This window comes from Aythya ferina, assembly GCF_964211825.1.
Source record: "Aythya ferina genome assembly, chromosome: 1".
Taxonomy (NCBI): domain Eukaryota; kingdom Metazoa; phylum Chordata; class Aves; order Anseriformes; family Anatidae; genus Aythya; species Aythya ferina.
In genome coordinates, this window is record NC_140296.1 from 161,003,515 (window position 1) to 161,031,455 (window position 27,941).

Genomic DNA, 27,941 nt, shown 5'->3' on the forward strand with positions numbered 1-27,941 from the left:
CAGGGCCATGATTTAAAAACATTCCTTTCTTCCTCTCTAATGCTGTTTCTCAGTCCTCTTTCTATTTGGAAAGATATAATAACATGAGAATGGACTTCAAAAGACAAGTTTCTGGTACGGTTTTTTGGCAGAATGAGATTTTGAAATGAGAAGTGTCTGAAAATATGCCAGGACTTTTATGTATGAAAGAGCATTGCCCAGAAGAGGTGGTTTATTCTTGTAGCCCCTTTTACTAAACAACACATATGAGAAGACAAAGTAAAACAGAAAAAATCAACTTAAAAAAAATAAATTGTAATTTAACCAGTATACCCAGACATTAAAGATACTTCCAAATTTCAGGAGCTAAAACAAGAACTGAACATTTGCATGGACGATAAAAACCTACAGTTGTGTTGGAGAGAATTCTCTTTTTGCACAGTCCTATTAATCAAAATTATACAAAATTAAGTTGTGGGGCATGAGCCTCTTGCCAAGGGCATGTCTCCAATCTAAAATGGAGCACTCTGAGGATATGACCATATTAACCAAGTGAGAGGTGGGACACAGATATCACCCAGAATTGTGCTCTGTTACTCAGTCACACTGGCCTTCCTGCCCTATAAGTGACAAAAATAGATACAAACTTCTCTTGTCAGAGGTTGCCACATATGCCCTGCATCTTTCTCTCATTTTAGAACTGCATGAAAAGATCATCTGAGAAAAGAGCTTGAGATCATCCCAGTCAGTCTCTCTTCTGTAGAGCAGGAATAACAAAACCAGTATCTCACGTACATTTGTCACTCTCTGATAAAAAAGAGTAGACATTCCATGGCCTGTTTATCCATAACCATTAATAAATAAATAAATAAATAAATAAATCTCTTTTTTTTCGCAAAAGCTTTTTTTTTTTTTTTTTTTTTTTCTTTTTTGGTGCTTGCTATTTTCTCTTCTCTCAGTCTCATAAATTGACCCAATTTGTTCAGTCTTCATTACAGATCATTCCCATTTCTCCTTCCTCTCCGACTGATGAACAGCTATTCAGTTTCTTCAAAACTCAACATGGCATGTTAGCTGGAGGTTCTTCAGCACTGGTTGTTTATTTTGTGAGCATCTTTGTGTGCTTCTTGACCTTTCATATCAGCACTTTTGAAAGAATGGGGCATTGGTTATTAACATTAGTAACACAGTATACAATTTAAGATTTTAGGCTTTGTTCTGATATTCAGTAGGCTAAAGCAAATACCAGAGAAGAGCAGACTCAGGTGCAATACAGTGCAGAACCCTGCTTGATATAGTCCTCTGGTTGATAATGAACCACTGGTAGCTGCATTTAAATATGTTTTCAACAGTTACACCCTGCCTGGAATAATTTCCCCCAGAGCAGTTTTCACAGGCTTTCTTATGAGGCAGTGTCAAAAGCTTTACTGAAGAGAAGGTCTGTGACATGTACTATAGGTTCCATATCCACTAGTCATTCTCCTGTCACAGAAGAAATTAGATTGTTTTGATGTGATTGTTCCTGACAAGCCAACATTTATTGTTGTTTATCCTGTTTTCTTTTTAGGGTGTACAAATAGTCCTTTCTTTAATAGTTTGTTCCAGTGCTTTTGGGGCATTTGATATTAGGCTAGTAGCTCTCTGGCTCCTCTTGTAGAAATATTGTCTTTCTCTTGTCCCATCCCAGTTTTCTAATGTTTCACTCATCATCCATGAATTCTCAAATATAATGGGTAAAGATTCTGACATTCCTTTAGCCAGCTCTTTGAGTACTGTAATTCAGCTGCTTATTTTTTAACCTTTTATTTGCCTACATTAACCCGAGACATTACATAGAATATTCGAGTTGGAAGGGACTCACAAGGATCATCTAGTCCAACTCCTGGGTCCTCAAAGGACCACCCAAAAAATCAGACCATGTGTCTGAGAGCATTATCTAAATGCTTCTTGAACTCTGGCAGGCTCTGTGCCATGACCACTTTCCCAGGGAGTCTGTAACAGTGCCCGATCACCCTCTCATTGAAGAATATCCTGATACCCAGTCTGAATCTCCCCTGTTGCAGCTTCAAGTTTTTCCCTTGGGTCCTATTGCTGGTCACCAGAGCGAAGATCTCAGAGCCTGCCTCTTTGCTCCTCCTCATGAGGAAAATGTCGCCTGCAATGAGATCTTCCCTCAGTCTCCCTATCTCCAGGTTGAACAATGCAAGTGACTTCAGCTGCTCCTTTTATGTCTTCCCCTCTAGACCCCTTACCATCTTTGTTGCCCTCCTTTGGACACTTTCTAACAGCTTTATGTCTTTCTTATACTATGGTGCTCAAAACTACATGCAGTACTCAAGGTGAGGCCACAGCAGCACAGAGTAGAGCAGGACAATCCCTTCCCTTGACAGACCATCAATGCCATTTTTGATGTACCCCAATGTACAGTTGGACCTCATGGCGTCCAAGGCACACTGCTGGCTCACATTAAGTTTGTTGTGGACCAAAATCCTCAGATTCCTTTCTGCAGGGCTCCTCTCCAGCATCTCACCCCCTCATTCTGTACATATAACAAGGGCTGCCCCTTCCGAGGTGCAAAATCCAACACTTGCTCTTTTTAATCTTCATATTGTTGGTGATTGCCCAGCTCTCTAATTTGTCCAGGTCTCTCTGCAAGGCCTCACCACCCTCAACAGAGTCAGAAGCTTCACCCAATTTGGTATCATCTGCAAACTTACTCAAAAAACCTTCAAGTCCTTCATGCAAATCATTTATGAAAACATTGAAGATGACTGGTAGTCAAATGGAACCCAGGGGAACCCCACTAGTGATAGGTCACCAGACTGATGTAATCTCATTTACAAGAATCTTCTGGGCCCAACACATCAGCCAATTGTTCACCCATCTTATTATGCTTTTATCTGTATTCAGGTCATTTTGTCCAGAAGGATACTGTGAGAGACAGTATCAAATGCTTTATTGAAATCCAGAAAGATTATATAAACATCCTGCTGTCCTTGGTATTGGTGGTCATCATATTGTAGCTGGCCTCTCTAGTAAAGACAGATAGAAAAGAAGCTGTACTTTTGGTCTTCTCATCACTACCTGTTGATAATTTTTCCTTTGCAATTTGTGTTTCAGCAATTTCTTTCATCTCTTTTTATTACTCATGTTCTTGAATGATTTCTAGTTATGCACCATGTCACTTCATAGTTTTATCTCATTTCATGCTTTTGTGAGTCTATCGCTATAGTCTTATGCTACTTCTGTAAGCCTGTCAGTAAACTGTCATCATTTTTGCCTCATGTATGTCTTGAAGTATTTCTGCTAAGTGGAAAGATTATTGTTTACTGAACTCTCTCACTCACTTTCTCCTTATTTTGATTTGCGCTTGTGTCCTTGGTACAGTCATGCTAAAGAACTGCCATCTTTCCTGAACTCTTTTTTTCCCCTTCAGCTTCACTCCTGGAGATCCGGCCAGTCAATTTGTTGAGGTTATCTTGAAGCTTATTGGTTTCTGTTTTGTTTTTCTCTCTCCATGATGATGCCCACTAAACTTGTTTTCTATATGCAAGTTTTCAAAAGGTTCGCACCATTAGTTAGAATAAAATCTAAAAATATATATTATATTGTCGTGGTTTAACCCGACCGGCAGCTAAACACCACGCAGCCGTTCGCTCACCCTCCCCCCTCCCTCTCTGGGACGGGGGAGAGAAATGGAAAGTGAAGCCCGTGAGTTGAGATAAAGACAGTTTAATAAGACAGGAAAAAAAAAAATAACAAAATAATAATAACAATAATAATAATGATGATACAATGGTGATAATACGAAAGTAATAATAGTATGTACAAACAAGTGATGCACAATGCAATTGCTCACCACCCGCTGACCGATGCCCAGCCTAACCCCGAGCAGTCCGGCCCCCTCCCCCCGGCTAGCCACCCCTATATATTGTTTAGCATGACGTCAGATGGTATGGAATACCCCTTTGGCTAGTTTGGGTCACCTGTCCTGGGTCTGTCCCCTCCCAGCTCTTACTGCACCCCCCAGCCTGCCCGTTGGCAGGACAGAGCAAAGGCTGAGATGTCCTTGGCTTAGTATAAGCACTGCTCTGCAACAATTAAAGCATCGGGGTGTTATCAGCACTCTTCTCATTCTAAGCCAAAACACAGCATTCCACCAGCTACTAGGAAGAAAATTAATTCTGTGCTAACTGAAACCAGGACATATATATATATTTTTTTTTTCTCCTGCCAGTTTCTTTGTTATCTGTATCAAGTTGTAGTTGCCATAGCATCTGGAGAAGAACAGGGTTCCGTTTCCTGGTACATCCAGTTTCCATTAGTTGCCTGAGTAGTTGAAATGCTTGAGTGCCACCAAATCCTTTCATTTAAATGATCCTGCGCATTGCTCATAAGAGCATGTTCTGTCAGATCATTCAGTTTTTATAGCTTTAATAGATAACCATCACATATATTTCCTTTTAATTATTACTTAAGTGTTCTTCTGCTACTCAAAAGCCTTCTATGTTCTGGGACCTCGGAGTAAATGCATGTGTCTTTATATTTGAAATACCTGATCCTTCATTTTTTGTCTTTACTTCTCAAGCAAGTTTCATATACCTTGATATGTTAGTTCTCAGAGTGTGATTGGATTCAGCCTCTTAGGCCAAGTACTAATTTTGATCACATGTGAAGACTTCAAGCTTCTCTTGTTTCTCCCACAAACCTCATGTATTAGTATGCAGATGTCTAAGATAATCACTGAATTTGATCCATTATTCTCTTCCTTTTCTCATCTCTGATCCCATTTTAAAAAGGTCCCTTACTACAAAATGGCAGGGCCTAAATAGATAACTCCTGCTAGAACGTGTCCATGGTGGCTTGCTCGTTTTGTCACTTCTCCCTCTCAGTCCTGAGGCCTACTTAAGTAGTCTTTACCAGCTCATGTGAAAAGATTGACCTCTGGTGGATTAGAGTGGCTACTAATGTGATCCATTTGGGACATTTCTGTATCTCCTGTATTTCCATATACTTTGGAGCTGAAGTTCCCGAAAATGGCAGAGGAGACCTCACTTGGTTCTTTCTGCATCTCTATGAGCTGGAGACTAATGGCAACACAGGTGATACATCTGCAAAAACCCATCTATTTCACTTGTCTTTAAGTATAAACCTGAGAATTTCATTTTTGTTTTATTTATAAGCACAGACCAGGGAGGGAAGTGCAGAAGGTAGTTAGTCAGAAGGAAACATCTTCTCTACAGCTGCATTTTGTGTGCAAAGAATTTTGGTTCTGTGTTAACCTTTCGAAAGAGGTTATTACTTGTGGAAGATATTGTGGAAACCACAGAGCTGGAAATCACAACATGTTCTTAAGCCTCCAATACAACTCACAACTTTATTTTCCTCATAATATCCCTTTTCTGTGCATATTTTTGAGAATTTTATTCCAGAAAGAATATGTAGCCCCATCAAGTACTGTGCTTTACTCTAGACAAAACTGTGTTGTAAATTGGACTTTGACCATTTGACCATTGACCAGTGGTATATCATTCACACTTTTACATTCTCCAATCTTCAACCCAGATATAGCAATGAAACAAATATGTCTCCAGCATAGTGCAAGTCAACATGCTTATTTTTAGATTTTTTTTTTTTTGTGTGTGTCATGTCTTTGTTTATATAGCAATTTTAATTCCTACAAAAGCACATTTGTGGATAGTGTTTTCCCCTGCTTGCTCTTCAGGAGATGGTGACTATCTCCACATAGGTATAAAGAACATATAGCAAAAACATCAACTTGAAAAACTGGGGAACATCAAAATAAGAAAACCAATGACTTGAAAACTGGACATCTTGCAATGTGGCTGGTGTGTCCCCTGGGGTTGCCAATGGGAAATGTCTGGCCCTGGGTGTACCCAAAGAGGTACCTGCCCTTGGGCTGCACAGCTGGAATTGGGTTCCTCTCCATGTGCTTGGTCCTCCTTGGACTACCAGGAAGCAAGGTGGGAGAGGAAAAGGTAGAGATGGAGGTAGAGGTTCTCTCTCACCCAAGTACCTTGTGGTGAGAGTACTTGCCTTGTGCTGGAGGGTTTCCATATGTCAGCAGAGAAAGGAGAGGAATCCAAGAGTCTTGCTTCTCCCATTGAATTTTTAACCAAGAAACATATCTTTCACCTCTTCTCTAGTTTTAAACTAGAGAGTTTTACATTTCAAAACTCCCCCTCTCCTCTCCTCTCCTCTCCTCTCCTCTCCTCTCCTCTCCTCTCCTCTCCTCTCCTCTCCTCTCCTCTCCTCTCCTCTCCTCTCCTCTCCTCTCCTCTCCTCTCCTCTCCTCTCCTCTCCTCTCCTCTCCTCTCCTCTCCTCTCCTCTCCTCTCCTCTCCTCTCCTCTCCTCTCCTCTCCTCTCCTCTCCTCTCCTCTCCTCTCCTCTCCTCTCCTCTCCTCTCCTCTCCTATTTTTTTTGGAAGTTATGTGTTTTCTGTAAAAGAACCTTTTTTTTCACATGCTACTGTGTAAGACTGAGTTAGTTAAGAGCTACATGATCTGATTTTATATTATAGATTTGATAAATAAGGGGAAATTCCAGGACTTTGGGGGGGGGGGGGGGGGGGGGAGGGAGGAAGAGAAGCTGAATAACAAGCAGTAAATGTTGGCAAATCCTATACATTTTAAATAAAAAATGATCTTTTTAAGCTCTTTTCTTTTGGCACTGCATTGTGTTGAACTGTTCTGACGGACTGGACTACAAAGCCATGGGGAAATTCTTTAAAGGTCTGGCACAATCTGGGGCCTTGGTGTGCTTTGATGAATTTAATCGTATAGAGCTGGAGGTAATTGTAGTACCAGTTTCTTAGCAAAGTTGGTATTCAATGAAAGTGACAAGCTTGACAACTTCATTAACAGTACTGACATTAAACAACATTGACTGAAGCTTACTGTTAAATGAAAAAAAAATACAATTTTAGTACATTTTAATCAAACTCAACTGGTTGTCTATGTCAAATCTGTCCTTGTGATTTTTTTTTTTTTTTTTTATGGTTTCTGCATTCTCTACTGTAAATGTAGCCAGAGAAATATTGGTGTTGCAACCTTCTGAACACAGTAACAGAAGGAGGTTTGTGGAGACATTGCATTTTGTTCATGATAGATGAGCTGCAAGATCTCTCCGCTCTGGTATGCAACCTGTCACTCACGGTGTTTTGAAAGACAGGAGTTAACTTTCATCTTCAGAAAGCTCACAGCCAGGGAAAGAGAACTGCTTTAATACCACATTTATTACCTTGATGGGAGGGGGGACAACAACAACTGCAAAAGAACAAACAAGAGCTTTTGTTGTTGTTGTTGTTGTTGTTGTTGTTGTTTTGTTTTGTTTTGTTTTTGTTTTTGTTTTTTTGTTCTTTTTTTTTTGTTTTGTTTATTTGTTGGCTTTGTTTGGTCATTTTGTTGTGATTGTTTTTCATTATTCAGAATAGGTTTTAAGAAGGCAATTTACTATACTTGTACGAAGTATAATTAAATGTCCATATAGGGAAATACTGTGTAACCTATCTTGTTGTATAAACTGAGGTAATCTGGTTGATTTTTTACGCTTCCTACATTTTTCCATTTTTCTCCTTTTTTTTTTTTTATTTTTTTTCTTTTTTTTAAGTCTCAGCTACTCAGAACCCTTGGTAGAAAGTATTGACACTGAATTATGTTATAAATGTTCTTTTAAACTTGTGCTTCTGAGGTAACAGAGAAACAATATGATCACTGCATTCTCCATTATATTGTATTAGGCTATTAGAGATACATGTCTATTTCTCGAAGATGCATTAGAATTTCCATTCATTTTGCAGGTTATCATTTAATGCATAGTGAATTTTCCAAAACATCGGGCAATTTATTAGCTTAAGGTTATGATGGATTTTTGGTTTCATTACACTTAGTAGCACATTTAAATATCAATTTAAAGTTTAAAAATAAAAGTATTAATGTTTTCAAACTGAAAGAGCCTGCACTTCCTTCAGTGCTTATTGTAGCTGTTCAACAAATGTTGACCCTTCAGACACCAGTATCTGAGCAGGTGCACGTGTCGGAAGATATGTCTGGAATCAACCTCCACTATGTTTATTAACAGTGATTTGGGTGGGTTGGTGGAGTGAAGCTGTCAAAAAATCCAAAAGTAACAATAACATAATGATTTTGCTAGGATGGACAAAATTATGGGATTGTTTCTCCTTTATTGCTATTTGCTCCTCTGCTAGAAGTAGAAAGGTTTTCTCACTGGATTGCAGTACCATGAAGAGTAACCGTGCCTTCATGGGTTCTGTTTCAAAAAAAAAAAAAAAAAAAAAAAAAAGAGCACGCTCTCCTTTTTATATTACAATGAAGCATATACCTAGGAAACGCCTGATTGAATTTTTTTTTGCCTTTGTGCACTTTTTCCCTTTGCCCACTGACAGGAGATCCCTCAAGACCAGCACTAAGCTCTTCTTCATTAGAACCCAGTTTTCAATTTAAATTTTAATTAGAATGGATGACTCAAATGCTTACCATTTGCTGTAATTTCTTCATGCAGTTCATCAACAATACAAAGAATATTTCTTGTTTTTTATTTTTAAAAGCCAGGTTCCTTTTCTCTGATTTATTTCTGGTAATTAAAATTATTTTAGATCATTCCACACAGTTTCATTTTCAATAGGATTCATTCTTGCAAAAGGATTTATTTTTTTTTTAATTCTTTGAATGTAAGGTCACCTAGATGAGTGGCTTCTCACATTGTTAGGGTTAGGGTGCAGCTAGGGTTAGGGTTATACCACATTCATATACAGTTCTAAATGTACTTTTTAACAGATTTATGATCCATTACAATATGTTATATTAGGTCATATTTATATATCATATGCTGGAAGTAATTATATATAGTTGATGAAATTAACCTGGAGGACTACATCTCTCCAGTGTTTTACTTGTCTTTTTCCTCTGAGGCCTAGACAGAATTTGAGATATTTTCACATTGGAAAATAAAATATTAGGAGATGTATACAGTAATTTCTGGTCCTCAAACTGTTGAAAAAATGTATTGCCAAAGAGTGTCATATAAACAGCAAAGGACTTTATCTAATCAAAGCACAATATACTTCATTAAAGCCTTTTGCATCATCTGGCACCCTGACTCTGCCATAGCTGGGGTGAGTTGGTACAGTCAAGCTTTGGTAAAGACCAGCCAGGAGCTTGAGTGGTCTGATACAATTTGAATATAGTATATTTCAGATCAGTGCCTGGAAATCCATCAGAGGCCAGTAGGTATCTTCTTCTAGTTCAGGTTTCTGGTCAATCCCCACAATCATTCCCACCCACTGCTCATTATCTATGTAATTGCCAAGCTGTAAGATTGTTAGCTCTGTATCAGAACACCAACATCAGAGCTGTGAGTCAGTAAAGACTTTGGGGTTTCTGAGGCTTTTTTGTCTCTAAAAACGAGCTCAGACCTAACACAGCTCCCAGCCTGTAGACTTCAATCGAAAAAAAATAAGTCATCTTTACAACATGTCCAGTTGCTTCCCTCAGCCCAGTACCATGGCATTGATTTCATCTGCACAAGTTTGGCTAAACAACTGTCATCCTCTCTTGAAATTCACCAAGTTATTCATTCCTCAGCAATTCCTCTGCAACTGTCAGAATGGATGAGATAAAAATGGGGATCATAAAAGTCCTGCAGGGAGAACCATTGGGAATTCCAATGGGAATTTCACCATTAAAGTAAATAGATCCAAAATTTTGCCTCATCATCATTAATTGCTCTTCAAAAGCCCTAAGACCATCATTCTATATTTTGTATGAGTATTTCCACAAGAACATTCAGAATACAGAGTGGGGTTTGTGCAATTCTTAACTATTTTTGAAGTTACACTCCTGAAAATTTTCTTAATGACACTGTAGGAATGAAATAAATGGAAGAAATGGGAAATAAGATATTCTTTATAATTCTGACTATAAAAATATAAAAGACTGTAAGTTCTCCACGAGCCTGTTGCAGGGCCTGAGACTGTGTTACCGGGGTAAGTAGTTACAAGAATTTCAGACTGTAGAGGAATCTAGTCACTAATCCATTGTATCAGAGCAAGTACTACATTACTATGGATTGCACAACTCACATAACTTCAGAATTTCCTTCATTTCATAAAAAGATGTTATGCTTCTTCTGCATGCTTAAGGAAAGTACATTTTAACACAGCTATAATCACAGAAAAAGTAATACTCTAACAGAAAAATGGAATAGGACATTACTAAACCAGTAGCAAGCAAAAGAAGTGAACTAATTTTTTTCTGCAGGTGCATAACACAAACTAGAGATAAAAACAGTGATGTAATTTCTGTAATAAATAGAGAAATCCAACCTTTTGTTTTGTAAACCCAAGGATATTTGTTATTCATAATGAACTGATTAGGTTACTAATCTCAGCTATTTTTCCATTTCTTCTCTGTTCCTTTTTTTTTTTTTTTTTTTTTTCCGTAGAATCATAGAACATCCCAAGTTGGAAGGGACCCATAAGGATCATCGAGTCCAGCTCCTGGCTCCACATAGGTCTACCCAAAAGTTCAGACCATGTGACCAAGTGCACAGTTTGAATGCTTCTTAAACTCTGACAGGCTTGTTGTCGTGAGTATGTCCCTGGGGAACCTGTTCCAGCGTGCGACACCCCTCTCAGTGAAGAACCTCTTCCTGATGTCCAGCCTGAACGTCCTCTGTTGTAGCTTGATACTATTTCCTTAGGTCCTATTGCTGCTCACTAAAGAGAATAGATCAGCACCTGCCCCTCCACTCCCCCTCATGAGGAAGCTGTAAACTGCGATGAGGTCTCCCCTCAGCTCCCTCTTTTCCAGGCTGAACAAACCAAGTGACCTCAGCCTCTCCTCATGCGTCTTCCCCTTTAGGCCCTTCACCACCTTTGTAGCCCTTATCTGGACACTCTCTTGTAATTTCATATCTTTTTTATGCTGTGGTGCCGAAACTGCACACAGTACTCAAGGTGCAGCTGCACCAGTGCAGGGTAGAGCAAAGAGTAGAGTTTTTTTTTGTTTGTTTGTTTGTTTTGTTTGTTTGTTTGGTTGGTTGGTTGGTTGGTTTTGTTTGTTTGCTTTTGTTGTTGTTGTTGTTTTTGCAATGCCTATTCCATGTTTGAAGACATGTGGAATGTGTAGTTAGGAGGGAGCTGTATGGAAATAAAGAATACAGTCTTAGAGATACAAAATAATTTATACAGTATTTATTTGTCATTCTCTTCCTGGGGCTGCCATTGGATGCCACTGACCCAAGTGCCCTGCTTGGACGTGATGGGGCAGGAGGCATTGCCTCAGGCCCTGTGATATCTGTGAAGACAGAACTCCTGGCTGAATCTGTTTTTCCCCAGATGGTCAGAAGAAATAGAGGATGTGTATGAAAGCTGTTTCAGATGCACTTTGGGTAAGCTTATGCAAAACAGGTCATGTTATGAAGTGTTTTTGAAGATGCTGGCATCTTCAAAATGGGTATGAACTGGATATCCATTGGATGGATATCAATGCAAGACTTTCATCAGCCCATTGTTGAGTTAGTGGTTTGTTTCAATATATCTAATATCTGCTTTGATACTGGCATTTATAAATAATAGAAATTAGTGGAATTATCCTAAAGAAGGGTTTAACTCCCAATTCACATCAGGTAGAAGAGAAAATAAGTCCCTTTTCTTTGCTTTACCACACCTGCTTGATTTTATCTCCAGCATGTGCTTTTCTTCATTGGCAGGTTTTGTGTCCCCATGTCCAGCACCCTTCTCTACCCAGCTTCGTAGCTTTACCTGCCCTTTCTCTGCCTCTGATTACAGCCCAGTTTGGTTCCTGCATTATCGTGAAGAAGCTGAAGTATGCACATAGGTTCAGATTTAACATTATCTTCATAGCCACATGCTTTGCTCTGGGACAATGATAAGAATGTTAATAAGAAATCTGAGAATCCTCAAAAGATGTCATTAGTGCATCCTCCACATACAAGGAAAAGCACAGATTCAGCCTTCATACAGCCTCACCTTCCAGCTGTGACCTGTGTTGCATGCAAAGACTTTTGTATTACAAGATCATCTCTTTTAAAAACATTATTTGAAAACTTTATTGTTGTCTACTGGGAAATTTTCATTTCCAGCCTTCCAAACCCAAATCAACAACAGTAATGCAAATTGTATTATATATATATATATATATTTATTTATTTATTTATTATATATTTATTATTTATTATATATTTATTTATTTATTTATTTATCTATTTATTTATTTTTGCTGAGGCAGAGGTGAGGGAAGATCCATTCCTGCTCTCAGATGTGATGTCCTGATTTGCAACCAGTTCCCTCCAGCAGCATTCCCAGCTTTTCCTCTAACCTGAAAAGATGTGGTATCCTTCAACCACAGGAAATTACTAATTGAATGGCTAGAGTTGAGCAGGCAGAGAGCAAAGGAATCTTACTCCATACCTGTACACTGCCCAACATTTGTCTTGTATATTTGTACTTATATTCTTTCAAATATATCCTTTAATTTATCCTTTTCCCAAAGTCAAACATCTTCTGGTGTGTATCTCTCTATGCTAATGATGGTTGCCTAATATTGTCAATTTTACAATACTTATGGTAACTTGCCAGGCTGTTTGATTTTCACTGCAGATTTGTCATTCTCTATTGCAAGGTATCATTTTACTATTATTATTTATTTACTTATTTATTTATTTAATATTTTTTAATTTATGTGTGTTTGCACAGCAACCTTAAAAGCAGTATGTGATCATTCTTTCCCTAAAAATGCAGGGAACAGCTGACTTTTTATATTTGCTTTCCAAATGTCTCTTTAAAAATTCAGCTCACTTCTAACCACTGAAACCTTCATGATTAGGTTTTACTGTTTACTTATAAATAAGCAAACTTGTAAACTCATTTTTCCTGTTTTAAAGTTTTTAATATCCTTCCTTGGAAATCTTCAGAAGACTCTAGATAATCAGTTTAAATGCTGAAATCCTATTTTTTTCAGTGGGCTGTTTTGATCTTCATGATTATGGGACTATTTGTAGGCTTTGTTCAAAAAATTAAGCATGAAGACATCAATTTTATCCTTTAAAAATAGTTACACTTAAAAATAATCATTTGCTATACTCTTCTAAAGATTTTATGCAATGTACCTCTTACTTTTTTTTATATCAAATGTGTTCAGGTTAGGAAACTGAGCACTATGTCCATCTTAAAATCTAATATTATCTTAAGACAGATCTAGGCTTTTTCCTGCTACTTAAAATTTTATGAGGTGCAAAGACTGTGCCCTGGAAATATGTGCCAGCTCCTTTGCTGACTATGCAGAAGGCAAAAGAGGATTGAGATCATTCTTCCAAAGCTATGTACCAGCTCTGCAGTACAAGTCTTGGTAAAAATGCATTTAACATTTACAAAATGAAGCAACTTGAAATTGTGACCTCAGAGCAGTCAAAGAAAGCCTGGTCATTAATTTAGAAGGCATTGTGTGATCTTTTGCTAATTTAACAATGTGTGTTGGCATGTGACTAATGAAAGGAACTACAGAAAGTGGTTTGTTTGACTGGGGCTTGAATTGTTGCAGATTAAAAAAAAAAAAAAAAAAAGCTTTTGAATTTATATTTTCCTTATGACTACAATCCTATAAAACAATGACACTTTATTAGATAGTTGCTTTGTTTAGGAGAACGGTCTTATTTTTAAGTGAACAATTCACATGTCAGACTGGCGCTTTCTTCGTGGACATATTGCCAAATTTATATTGAAAACCATGTTAAAATCTATTCTTCCCTTGATATTTACATATTTTACATATTTATTTTATGTGCAAAGAATAGATAGTCTGAATAGCCTAAAGATGATATTGAAGCAGAATTGTTCATTACCCTGGCCATTTTAGATCTAACTATGCACTAATTTTTCAAAAAGCTTTTGATTATTTGTCATTAAATTTATTATATTTCACTCAGGTAATGGCACCAATATGTTTATAGCTTGCATTTCACCAATGTATTTCACTGTGCTGGTATTTATTCCAAGTAAGTTTCCAAAATTGATAACCACACATCTGTGTATATATTTCATCCTGACAAAAGGCTGCAGTATTTTCAATACATCCCATATTTTGTTTCTTCTTGCAGATGATGTGCAGAGAATTGTTTTAACTAAGGGCTTAAGATGATGTTTTCTGCTTATTTGTTTATCTGGTTAAAAGAACAGTTAGGATGTTATTCTTAAGTGTGCTGCCCTGTTTCTTTGAAAGTGAAAGAGAAACAGGCTTTTAGTTGCCTCAAACATTTGAAAGAATTTCTTCTGAAAAGGTGGATTCTTCTGTTGGAATTTTATATTTCCTTATCTTCAGTAGGGCCAGACTTGAAAGGAATGAAAGCGGCTCCCATTGATTTTTCTGAGAGTCCCTAATCAAGTATCCAAGAAAGAAATTTGACCCCAAATAGGGATTTCTAGGGCAAGTGGGATTTGTCTGGGCAGTTTGCTTCTGAAGGAAGAAAGCTGTATTCTTTCCTTTCTTGAAAGGCAATTGATGAAAGAAACATAAGGAATGGCTCGGCAAAAAGGAAACGAAAAGGTTCTAAACTGCAGGTAGAAACAATATGTCTTTTGATAAAGCTAATGTTGCTTTGTGTTAAAAGCAGAGTTCAGATCGCCGGGAGTTATACTCTTTGTGCAATGATTTCCTACCTCATGCCATCAAAGGCTCGCAAGCGCTGTGCTGAATAAACTACCACTCAAAAAGAAAACCAGGAAAAAGAATAACCCTGAAGGTAAGAGATGATGAACAGGTGCTGTCTTTTATAGGGAATGTGATGCAGATCTTGCACAGCATGGTGATGGGGGTAGAGATATCATGCTTCAGCCACGTCAGCACCATGCCTCAGAGCAGGAGCATAGCACTCCTTGGAAACACTGCTCTGGTTCTCAACAACAACCAACTAACCAACCAACCAAACAAACAAAAAAGAACAAAACCATCATTATCTCAGAGACAGGACAAAAGAAGAGTTTGGAGGTGGACTTTTATGCAGAAGAAGGAGGAACCATACTCAGGTTAGAGCAGCCTCTGAGGCAGCTGTCTTCCAATCACAAGGCTGAGCCTCCAGGTAGGAGGGCCTCAGGGGTGATACCCTGCACTGGCTGGTGCTATCTGCATGCCATGCAGACAGTCACTGCCAATGGCACAGGGGAGAGAACAGACATCCTGAGTGCTGTAGGTGGAAAGGGTAATGTTGTTGCACTGGAGGCTGAAGAGACATATCTATAGAGATGCCCATACCTCAAGTAATCAGGTGTCTGTTTCCTTTTTTTTTTTTTTTTTTTAATGGTCACATCAACATCCTGTTGGTTTCGTTTGCTTTTTTTCTTTGTTTTCTTCTTTTTCCTTCCTTCCTTCCTTCCTTCCTTCCTTCCTTCCTTCCTTCCTTCCTTCCTTCCTTCCTTCCTTCCTTCCTTCCTTCCTTCCTTCCTTCCTTCCTTCCTTCCTTCCTTCCTTCCTTCCTTCCTTCCTTCCTTCCTTCCTTCCTTCCTTCCTTCCCTCCTTCCTTCCTTCCTCTCTCTCTCTCTCTCTCTCTCTCTCCCCCTCTCTCTCTCTCTCACACACACACACACCACGTTCCTAACCACATTAATTTGTGATGTTGAATCAACCAAACAAAATTCCAAACTTCTGAGTAAAATTCCTAATCTCTACCCTGGCTTTGTCAAACTGAATTTCAAGCCAATCATTTTTGTCAATTTTTTTTCTAAGGAAAAAGTTATATTTAACATGCTCATATTAAAAAGGGGCTGTTTATCTATTTTCTTTTTAATACAACATGGGAAAAGTGATTAAAAGTCAAAATAATTATTACTTTGACCATCTGTTAACTACTTTTTTTTTTTTTTTTTCTTTTTTTTTTTCCTCCCATCTCTGGACACGGTGGAAAAGAGATTGCATGAATTCAAGCAATTCTCTGTTGTACTATCCAAACACGATGTCTAATATTTGTAGCCTACTTTAGATATTAAAATAGGTAAAGGGAAAATATACAGATATTTTTGAACAGGTGTAGTGATAACTTAATAGATAATGAAGGTAACAACATAAGGAGAGTGTTTTGTTTTGTTTTGTTTTGTTTTTTCCTGGTATAATTGCATTCACACACACACATGCATACACAAATAGTCACTGAACTTCTTCCTTGCTATGTGCATTTAAGTTGGAAACAACATGTTTCCTGTCCTTTTTACTCTATCCTGTATGACAACACCATATCTTTGATATTAGATTTCCAGTAGGCAACCGTTTTCCTTTGATGAAACGTATTTGAGAGGTGGGTTCAAAGTAGAGACTATGCTAGCCTGACTGTCATAAAACGGGAATTTTAAAAGAAACAAGAATGCACGCTACTTGCTTTCTAGGCATAAGGAAGGTTTTCTATCATGTCAAAGCCTGAAGATTTCATGTTTATACCAACCAGAAATTATTTCCAGATTAACTATGTCTTTTGTTCCAGACTATATTGTTTTATTACATTTCATAGTGTATTTTATTTTATTTTATTTTATTTTATTTTATTTTATTTTATTTTATTTTATTTTATTTTATTTTATTTATTTTATTTTGTTTTATTTTATTTTAATTTAATTTTATTTCTTACTGGTTTATTCTAGAGCTGTGTCCAGCAGCCCAGTACACAGAATAAAAAACGTCATCACTTCACCCCATATGTCACAGCCACTCTCTAGGTTGGAAAAACACAAGGATCCCCGATGGCCCAGCAGGATGTCAAGATGGTCTGTTGATGAGAGTCCCCAGAGCTCTAGTTTCTACTGTAAGAAAAGCCACCATTCATTACATGGTTTGTAGCAACTCAAACAGCTTTTCTTTTTAGCAATCAACCTTGCTGTTAAATTGTGGAAGAACAAAACCTTGTGGAAAAACAAATATTTCATTTAAGGTGATTTTTTTTTTTTTTTTTCCTGGTAAATAAACTTTCTAAAGCAGTTTCCTTGAGGTTTGTCATTATATTCAAGAGGGATTTATCAAGCTTTTTCCTGTTTCTCTGTGATGTCTTAAAGACTCCAGCTAGTCAAACTTTTTAACAGCTAGCCAAGTAGCTTAGCTGTATGGGTGCTACGGGGAAGTAGGTTACAGAGGCTGCAAACACCAACAGTTTTGCTGAGGTAGTTTCATGACCCTCTAACACAAAGCAAAGGCAATACCAACTCTTGATTAAAAATAAATTCACTTATTTAACATTCTTACTTTTAATATCAATTCAGCATTGAAGCAGCAAGTGTGAAAACAGATGCAATATTACTTGTCTTGCTGGTATACATTAAGCCCTTGAATTTATTTGAATTCAGAGCTGAAGTTTGAGCTAATTTAAAGTTTTCCATTATAATTTTTAACTTAGATGTATTCCAATGAATGGTGTTGTATCAGATATTAAAATGAATTTCAGATTCTTAGTCCTTGTCACAGGATCCATCTTTGCAAAACTGTGGGTGACAAGAGTAAGATCCATCTTCATTGTTACTGGAAACCTGAAAGTTAATTTCCAGGCACAGGTTTGTTTTGTCAGGATGATTTAAGACCATATACAGAAAAATAATCTGTCATTGAAGAGAATTAAGCTTTGGTCAGAGATAAGACTTGCACGGGATGACAGGAGGTGGTCAGAGCAGCTGCCCACATGGCCCCATGTACAGGGCTGGCCTGACTGGGCAGGGAGGCACTGTGGGGTGCCCCAAACACCCACAAACAGGCTGGGTACCACTGCCTTTTGGTCTTGTTCACTGGAGAATTTTCTCTGGGGCTTTCTGGAAGGAGAATTATCCAGGCAACTCTCTGGGTAAAAGATGTGCCTAGTACATGAGACAAACCCTGAGCTGGCATTTCAACTACATGGAGACAAGCTGTGATCTCCACACATCAGAAACTACGTTTCAGTGGGAGGCTTTACCAGACAAAGTCAACATGGCCCAGTGTGGTAGGCACTATGGCTCTTTAAATAAAATTTGTTTTAGAATGCTCTTGCTGGAAGTGAGAAATTATATATTCTAAATGGGCTTTTAAACTAAGGAAATAAAAGGCTCAGTGCTTCATTGCTGGATTTGGAAACTATCCAAGGGAGATTTTTAAAGTTTGTGCTCTGTTTACAGTATGTTCTCACTCATAATATCAGATAAAATGTTATATTTTCTTACTTAAAGATCTATTAATGAGAAATTTCAACAAACAGCCTAACACTGGAACTTACAAAAAGAAAAATATTCAGGAGGATATAGAGCACTGTTTTATCCAAGATAGTGTAGTTATCAAAGTATAAACATTCCATTTTATTTATTTTTATCATCAATTAAATTCATGAGGATCACACCGACTTTAAATTCGGTTCATTTTATCTTCCCTTTTTTTAAGACAAGAAAATGAGAACAAAGCCATTAATATTTCCAGTTCATGTTTTCCCCCATTTATAATGACATACCAGGAGACTCATAAGGACTGGAAACAAATGTCTGCAAAAAATGTCGTGTTCTTTTTCTTCTAAGCAGGCAGTTGTACAATCAGAGTTGACTTTTTACTTCAATTGGTGTACAAAAATATCTGTAAAACATTCAAGATTCTATCCTAAAATCAATCAAGCATCTTCCCAACATGAAACCCCCCAGTTCAGGTCCACCTTAAGCAGTAAACAATAAAGCAGGAGCAATTTCACTCTCTTGTCATAGTTTTGGAAAAAAAAAAAAAAAAGAGAGAACTCCGTGCAATAAGATTTTAGCACATGTTCTGAAGGTGTAATCTGACCAGAGGATCAATTTTGCTAAACCTGAGTTGTTTTTTTTTTGTTTGTTTGTTTTTTAATAGAAGCTTTTTTTTTTTTTTTCTTTGAAATAAAAAGTAAGACATGAAAGTGGTGATGGAAAGGGATTGTCCCTTAAAGTTGTAGCTGTACTGGATTCATGAAGCCTTCTAAGATCCAAATGCATCTTTTGAACATCTATTCAAAAGTTGCTGTCAAGTGGCCAACCATTAACACATTAACATCCAGACTAGAAAGTAGGCAGGGGGTTCTCTGTCTAGGCTGACAGGTGAACATATATGGGGTTCAGGCAAGACATTACCCAAAGGATTTCTGTTATGTAAGGCTTTCTGTAACCTCGAGTGTATTCAAAATAATTAGTGTGTGGTTAAGGAATCTCTTTGCTGAGTATGTATTCCTTATTTGGAAGCATGTAAAGTATCTGATATCTGTGTCAAATACATATTTTTTTTTTTGGTGTCTATTGTCAATTACATTTACAAACACCTTGATTGGCTGATGGTGTTAGTTGGGCCAGATTTGGAAAGGTGTAACTTTTCAGCTAGGGACATCAGAAACATTATCAGTAAAAGTGGCCAGAGGACATTTTTGATGTGGTGGCTGTTCAAATCCTTATAGATTTTTAAGGTGAGACTTTGTATTAAGGCTCTATTTAAAAACAGATTACAAAATATTAATTACTTTTTTGTTTTGTTTTGTTTTGCTTTGTTTTTCTTTCTTTCCCGAGAGCTTAACTAGCTCTTATGACATACCTGCTGCCAGGTTACTTACTCCTTCCTCCAAATATTGATTCTGTTGGTGTCCTTGTGACCATTTGTACTTTGTAGCTGCTTTTTCTTTACCTCATTAACATGTATGGCACTTGATGCTCCTGCAGCAAGTACACTGAATCATTAAACTGCCCTGTACTCCCTTTCAACCTGTGCATGAAAATGGGACTGTGATGGACTCTCAGTGCATTGAGCCTCTGAGATTCACCCCAAAGTATTCTGTTGAAACAACAGAGTTATGAACATCCACCAAATATAACTGGTATGTACAAAAACAATAAAAATGTAACAAATATAACTAATCTTGTCTGATTTTATCAGGAACATTTTGAATGAAGGCACCATACATACAAGTGTAAATAAAGGAACCCCTCCCAAATGCTATATAAATCAGGTGTTCTGTGAAATGATCTGTAACTTCTCCATACACACAAAAAAAAAATAAATAAAAATTGTCTAGTTAACTAAGTTCTTTAGCATAAAAGGGTATATTTCAAAATTCTACTTGAAACAATGGCTATTGCTCACTTTTGAACTGAGGACAAGAAAAAACAGTCTTGTAGTTAACTGGGCTTGAAAGATGAAATCTTTTTCCAGTATTGCACTTTATGTAAATCTCCAAGGCCAGGATATGTCTCACCTGACTCTGATCCAATATTAAGATATCTATGTTTGAGCTGACAATTTTGCACTGCCCTGGTGGAGGAGGTGGAGGAGTGGTTGCTTCCAGAGGGTTATTGAGCAGGTGAGCCTGGGGTGACATCTGACTTTAGATACTCAAATTAGGGCAGACAAACACTGTGCTTTGTTCATCTGACTCACAGGATAATGGCACAAAGAGGCTGTGCAGTAAATGCATTTAATACACAGAGGTACTCAGGAAGTCTGCTGCTGGAGGCTATGTCAGTATCTGAAATAGATACACAGGCAGATTTTGCCAGGACATTCCCAGACAGCAGAGCACTTTCAGGGGTTCTGGGGTTTGCTTTGGTTTATTTTTAGGGTCTATTTCTTCAAAGTATAAGCGAGAATTTAATTGAATGGGAAATTGGGAGAATACATTTCCTTTGGTAAAATAATTAACATTACTTTTATTAATGATAAGTAATTAATGTTACTTTAATTTTAAGTGGGAGGAAAGAAACCTATTTCTCATGCCCTGAGTATGAATTAACCACTTTTGTGGGAACTTTAAGGAAAGAGCAATGTTCTCAATTTTCTTAACTATGCAAGTCTGAAGCTGCTGAGTTGCTATGAGCTAGCTCACCTGGAAGTGGGGAAAAAGAATTGCTAACACTGGATTTGAACTGATGTGGTTGTTCTCTGTTATTCACATACCCAATTAATTCACAAAATTCCCATCCCAAAGTCAAGGAAAAGTTCTCTTACAATAGATCTTAGCAAATTTATAATAATGCAAAGCAAACTACAGTATTTACAGAAAGCTAGACATTTTATTTTAGATAAATATGAAATAGAAAGTATAGAAAAAAATTGTTTGTTAAACATTGATTTAATTTTTGCATCTATGTTTCATTCTCATTTCTGATATTCTTTTACAAGTGTTCATGGTGAAGCTGTTCCAAGAAAAAGCTTTTTATCATTTAGAACTCTTTTTTCTTCTTGATAGAAAAGAGTATACAACTTACTCTTTGTATAGTAAGAGGCATAGTTACTTGTACTGAACATGAGTGTCCATAGCAATAGATTTCAATTTCATAAGGAAATTACAAGTATCTGTAAAGAACTATAATATGATACGCTTTAAATTCTAAGGAGAGTATTCTCTAGTCTGGAGTTTAGTGGTTCTGGAAAATAAATAGATGGAAATAAATTAAAAGTTAATTGACTTTAATTTTCATGTTGCTAAGGCTTTAAATGACAGGTGTCACTTGGAATAGATCCTCCTCTCCAGACCCACAATCAAAATAACCCATAAAACATATTTGTTTCAATGTTTCTCTACATGCAGAAAACAGAAACTCTCTTCTGCAATGTGCAACACCTGATTCTCATGTGTTTAAGGTGCTGCTTTCCACGGTGAAAATTAAGAGGAAAAAGGAAACAATTTCTGTATACACAGTTATTTGAGCCTGCACCAAAGAGCTGGCTGGAGCCAGCTTTTTCACACAGATGTGGGCAGCAGTAATCAGATGGCTCCCTCAGAGCTGCCCTGTTTTGGGTGGCTCTGGCCACATTGTGTGGCTGTGATTTCTCTGTGCCACAGCCCTGCCTTTTATTACCTGCAGGAATCCAAGAAGGATTGAAAAAGGATAAATGGGAGAGGAGGGTGCATGTTCAGGATTTCACGGGAATAGCAGCCATTTCTACACCGTCTGTCTTAAAATGGAGACCAGTCGGAGTTTGCTCATTCTACAGAGAGATAATTTTCTGCTTGAGATCCTGCAAATTAATTGCCAAGTGTCTCAGCTGTCCCAGGAGAGGCAGTGGAAGGTGTATTGATAGTACCTGCAGATAGCCAGGAGAGATGAACGGTTAATGGGATTCACCAAGTCACCTCCCTGTCGGGGAAAAGCACTCCTGGTCTTGACTTAAAAATCAAATTCACCAGTTGGAGAAGCTCTTTGGCTTTGCAAGCTCAGAACTTCTCCGCACAGCCAGGATTTCTAGGCAGACTGGTGGGATTTCTGTGTGAAGGGTGGGCTGTGTCCTGGTCACTGTTATGTCACTGCAGTGTGAGGGCAAGTAAGAGCTGTCCCAGGAACAGCCAGAGATTGTCCCACAGAGGCTCCTTCTGGACCTAGTCCTGGGAATGTGCTTTGAAAAGGGCTGGGAAAGTTCCCTTCAGTGTTGATACCTGCTGCAAAACAACGACTTTACTGAGTATATGTCAGGGATCTATAAGCAAAGCTGGGTTCCCTGTCTCTCACTGCTGTTGCAGGGAGAAATGCTGGGTCACACACATGCACCCAGGGCTCTTGCAGACCTCAGCAGAGTTCAGTGCCAGAGTCAGACAATTTTGGAGGGTTTACAGAGCAGTGGAAGTGGTTGCATGCATACAGCTGAAGTGTCAGACAAGGTGAGATGCAAACACTTGTGGGTTGTGTTCAGCACTGCAGTTTAGTGAAGAGCAACTTGATGGAGTTCATCAAACTGTGGAGTAAGGTGGTGTCGAGTGCAGTGTGTGCATCTGGGCAGACAAGGCAGGGTAGCAGGGGTTCTGGTGAAAATATAAGTGTACTATAGATTCCTTGTTCACATATGTTACTCAGAAAAAGATATATGAAAACAAGGTCACTGCCAACAACTAATTGAAGCAGAATAAAAACCATAAGAATTAAGAATTTGGGATTATTCCATGGAAAACAAATAAGAGGCTCTTCTCACCTTAATATTTTTATCAAGATCCATGAGATTGGATGGCTGGGGCTGAGAGAGAGGAGATACAGGCACTAGATTGGAACAACTGAACAAATGAGTTCCTGTATGGCTTAGTGAGTACTACACTTAGATGTGTGAGGTAATATGCCCAAAACATCCAATAACAAGAAATGTTACAAGTTCTCGTCTGCAAGTGAAAATGAAGCAGCTTTTCTTGGTTTTGAAAAGTTCCATTCTATGGTTTTATTTATTTATTTATTTATTTATTTTTGTCATTGCCTTTTCAAACTGCTTCACACTGTCTGGGAAGGGGAGTAAAAATGCTCACTACCTCACTGTCAACCTTGTTTACATGAGTTTTAAGGTTGGTCCTATGGGCCTAAGGGGCTCATCTGATCATCTGAACCATGTCATGAAAAACGTGACCTCCAAACCCTTTAAAGTTCACTCAACTCTACTCTGCTGTGCAACTAATGGATATTATTACAACTGGAGGAAGCTGTGAGCTTCCTTTGGCTCTGCACTGTGTTTCACACTGTGCCAACCACAATGGGGCACCAGGCTCCCCGCACGCCTGCTGAGCTTTTCTCTTCACTTCCAGCCACCCCTCGCCTGCTCTCACTGCTCTTCCCAGTTTGTGCTTCCAGTACTGAGGTGGTTTGTTAGTCCCAGCTGGGGACTCCACACCTCATGGGTCTCAGTCAGCATGCTTTGACTGCTGACACTAACAGCTGATTTAACAAATTTCCCAATTATGATGTGCAAAGATGTCATGTGAAACAACCCCCAAGTTCTGTAGAAGTTTTGCTCTCCAGAAATAGTAATTGAAGAGGCAAAACTTCCCAAAAGGAAGGAGATGTGAGAAGGAGGCTGGCAAGAGAGCAATGTGAGGAGACGGCACATCTGATCTGACTTGCTTTGCACCTTGTCTTGCACCAAGCACCTTCTTTTTCTATTAGCCATTTCAGCAAGTGCTTTTCAGATGTGTGTGGGGAGGAAGACATTTTAAAGGACTTATGTTGCTTTCTGCATGGAAAATAATAGACTTTGGAAATTGTTTCTCTTAAGGACCTCGCTAGTTTCTTCCCCAGCCACTTCCCCAGTCTTTCACACCTCTCTCCTCCAGAGACCCCTTTATATTGGGATCATACCGGTCAATGGCCAAAGGATAAGGCTATGTAAGTATCACCTCTGTCTGGTAAATAAAGTTATGATTGCCATTGCATAGTTAGCACAGGCAGCAGCTCTTCACAAAAAGTTGCCCATTTGATATAAAAGGCTAGTGTAGAAACAGAGCTGGATGGAGACATTTCATCTGAGCTCAGCCAAATCTTTAATTGAAACAAGTGCATGCACGTATAATTAATCATAGAAAGAGTATCCTGATATTTGGCTAATTTGGAGATGAAGTTCCTTGGACAAAGGGAAAACCAACTGGGATGAACCTAGACAAATAAAAACAGATATATACCAATGAATCTTTATCAGACCTTCTCAACGAATGAGAATGTATTATCCTTCTCATATATATGTATAGTATACATGTACCCTACACATTTTCCTAATATAATTGCCTTTTTCTGTCCTACCAAATTCCTGCCTCCATCTCCTGCTGTCTTCTCTCCATGGGAAATATGGATTTGCAATGTCTGACAAGTCCATGCTGACTTTAATAGAATTACTTCCAGTCTATGCTGGCATTGATGAGAGGGATGTCTGGTCCTTCTCTGTGCCTACTGTCTGCAGAAAATCATTCATCCATAGTTGTTACAATATGTTGACAGGGAGTGTCTGGGATACTGTTGCAGATACTAGGTATTTTGAAAGTGAAAGGATTTTATCTATGTGAATCTGGTTCATCTAAACTATAAAAGAAATAGAACATAGAATTTATTTGCTGATCAAACTTAATTTCATTACTTAATGAGTCATGCAATTAAAGGCAATGTGTCCATTTTCCTGCCTGGTCAGACAGCTCCGGGTAGGTGTTGCTGATGCCACCAGATGAAGGGGACTGCTGAGAGCACAAGACTAGTGAGAAGGGAACTGAATCGTGATTTTCTCCTTGCAAGTCTAGTTTTCTACTCTGTAGATATGTATAATCTCTTTCTATGAAATATGATTCCCATGTTCAGCACATTCTCCAATGATAAACCCTACTCTAAGATGCATGCCATCACAAGACAATGGAGTGAATATGAAATTAGTAAGGATATTTTCTCTTCCTAAAATAAGAGGAGTTTTACTGTGAGGGATATAAATCACAGCCACCTAGCTACCAGAGGGCTAGGTCCAGGAAATAATTAGAGTTTCCTTGCCATGGTCCCTATGAAGATGCAACATTTGAGATGCAGTTGTTAGGATAGAAACCTCACAACTCCTGCACCCACTGTTGGAACAGTTTGCTCCTCTGGTCCCTTTTAGAGTGCCAGCTGTACTGGAGTCTAGCTGCCCCAGGATGTGGTAGCATCCCCAGTTTTCTTGTCTGCTTGGACTTGGATCCATGGATTCTGCTGGTTTCAGCACCTCTAACCTGCTCCTGCCAGAACCATGGAACAAAAAGTGAAGTTTGTTTTCTATACCCTCGACCAGCAGAGTCCTAAAGACATATTTTTCACTTCTTGTGTTCTTGCACAGAAGGAGATGACTTGCAAATATGTCCCTCTATGCTAGCTCCTATTTCTTTATTTCCATGGCATTCTGCATTGTATATTTGCCAAGTAATTCCAGGTTGTAATTCATTCAAAACAAAGGGGTTTGTGTGGTGTTTATTCTTTAATGATTGGACAGTGGATTAGAGCAGACTTTTGGCAGAGATCCTTCAAACTTGTTTACATTTCCATCTGTCTCTGCATCTTCCTGAGGTTTTCAGATTATTGTGCATGTACCTTGTTTCATATTCCTAAGAGGAACAGGCATCTTAAAAATAGAAATAAATTAGATATTTCAGGTTTTGAAATTTCACACTTAGGTAATCCTCGGTGTCTAACAGGCAGTTTTTTAGTTGCCTTACGATTCAGAACACTTTTGTTTCTTCTACAGCTAATTTATTTTTGCCCTCCTTGAGAAAACCTGATTGCTTGTTCTTTAGCCTTTAAATGCTTTGGTATAGCTTTTAGTCGTTGTCTTGCATTAATGCAGTGGATCTATAGTTAGGGAGACTAAGAAATATTTCACTTTCATGTGTTAGCTTCAACACTTTGAAAAATAGATCTTAGACTTGGTGTTTCATATTCATCTCCATTTTGCTTTTGAACAAGCATAGAAAAGTGGCATGGTAATTTAAGTTGTTTTGGCAGGGAATTTGCTAGTAGCCTTTACTTCCTGAAATGTATTTGGAAATGCTTTTTTTTTTTATTGTTTGAAAAATCTCAAAATGTCATTACAGCTGTGTAGAGTTATTAAATATGTATTTTAATGGAAGCTATGAACTGTTATTTTCTCTTGGATGCATACCTACCTGTATGTGTATGGTGCAGGGGGAGGGGATTGTCAGGCTTTTCTTCTGGAAGTTGCCATTCTCCTTGCTGATCTGAATTATGTTTTTTGTGCAATAATTAATTAATTAATTTATTTATTTATTTATTTATTTTATGGTGTGAAACCTTCCTTCAGTGTGTTTATACTGCCTTGCAACAACCTCAGTTTTTTATATGTCACAGTGAGCAGCCTGGTTCACATTATGTATGCAATTTGATCAAAGGATAGTTTCCAAATATTTCTTTTGGGCATGGTTGTATCTCTGATAGGACTAAAGCCACACTGATGAACATTAGTTTTTTTGCCATATGAAATTTGGATTTGAGATATATTTGTGTGTTGAAATGATATGACATTTGTGAGCTTAGAAATGCGAACAATGCCATTCTTACATGCTGTATCTGAAATAGTAGCATTCTTTCAAACTACCTGTTTGCGTGTCTCAACCTAGCTCCATTAGCTTAAGAAAGAAGGTCAAATTAGGACACCTCAGAAGGATAACTGTGCAAATCAGATCCATTTAAATGCCACTAAACTGGATGAACAAAAATGATTCACTTTTGAGAGACTTTTGAGAGTATATCCAAAATATAATATACATGCACACCATCATTGGTGGGTTTATTTTTTCCTCTCCTTTTCCTTGCATATGAAGGTACATATCATTCATGAGAAGTATACTGTATATACCTCTGTATTCTAATGGTAGAAAAAAGATCTATGCCTGTTCAGGTATTCCACTGAAAAATAAAATCTTGTTGGTGCAGCTCATCTTCCACAGCTGCAATTTCATCACTAAAGGATCCTTGGCTTGTCTAATCATCTTAAGGGATGCCCCTGCCAGGGTTCCTCTCTCTGTGTATTATCAGCAGGAGCAAATCACCTCTCCCATTCCCTGTCCTTATCTCATTCTGACACTGAGCATTGGGAGAGTATGGCTGGGAAATGGGGAGCAGAGAAAGGCACCAAAGAGGTGGTTTGTTGCATCCAGGTCATTTGGTTTCATAGCTGCAGGAGGGAAAACAAAACAAAACAAAACAAAACAAAACAAAAACTCTCTAAACACTCTCTGAAGTGTGAACAGAATCTTCCTGGTTTAATTTCAGAAACACTATTGAAGAGAGAGAGGGAAGTGCTTGAGTGTGTGGACTGATCCAGAACAAATGAATTTATTTTCCTAGGTGCATGCCTCTCTCTATATATGTGCAATAATAATATAAATGACAAAAAGTCATGATGTCTCCTTTCATGTTAAAATAATGCCATGTCCCAGACCTCTCAAGACACCACCACTGCTTGTTCTGTAGGTACCTGACAAACCTTCAGGTACCTGGGTTCTTTTCCAGTTCTGACACAAAATCAGTAAAGGGGGAGAAAAAAATATATTTTTTTTTCATCAAATCAGTAAAAAAAAAAAAAATCTTTTACACTTATTGTTGCTCTTAAGCCATTTGGGAAAGGTTTTTTTTTTTTTTTAAGTATTATACCCAGAAATTCTTTCTAAACCACAAGACATTCAAAGGTAGAGA

At 38.0% G+C, this 27,941-nt stretch overlaps 1 long non-coding RNA gene across 1 annotated transcript in view; it reads left to right on the plus strand.

Moving 5' to 3' along the window:
• The window catches only part of LOC311430395, a 128,261-nt gene that overhangs the window by 52,375 nt on the left and 47,945 nt on the right, over nt 1–27,941 (plus strand). The window contains exon 2 of the long non-coding RNA XR_014688762.1: nt 16,665–16,825. This is a non-coding gene — a long non-coding RNA (uncharacterized lncRNA). The remainder of the gene's footprint in view (nt 1–16,664; nt 16,826–27,941) is intronic.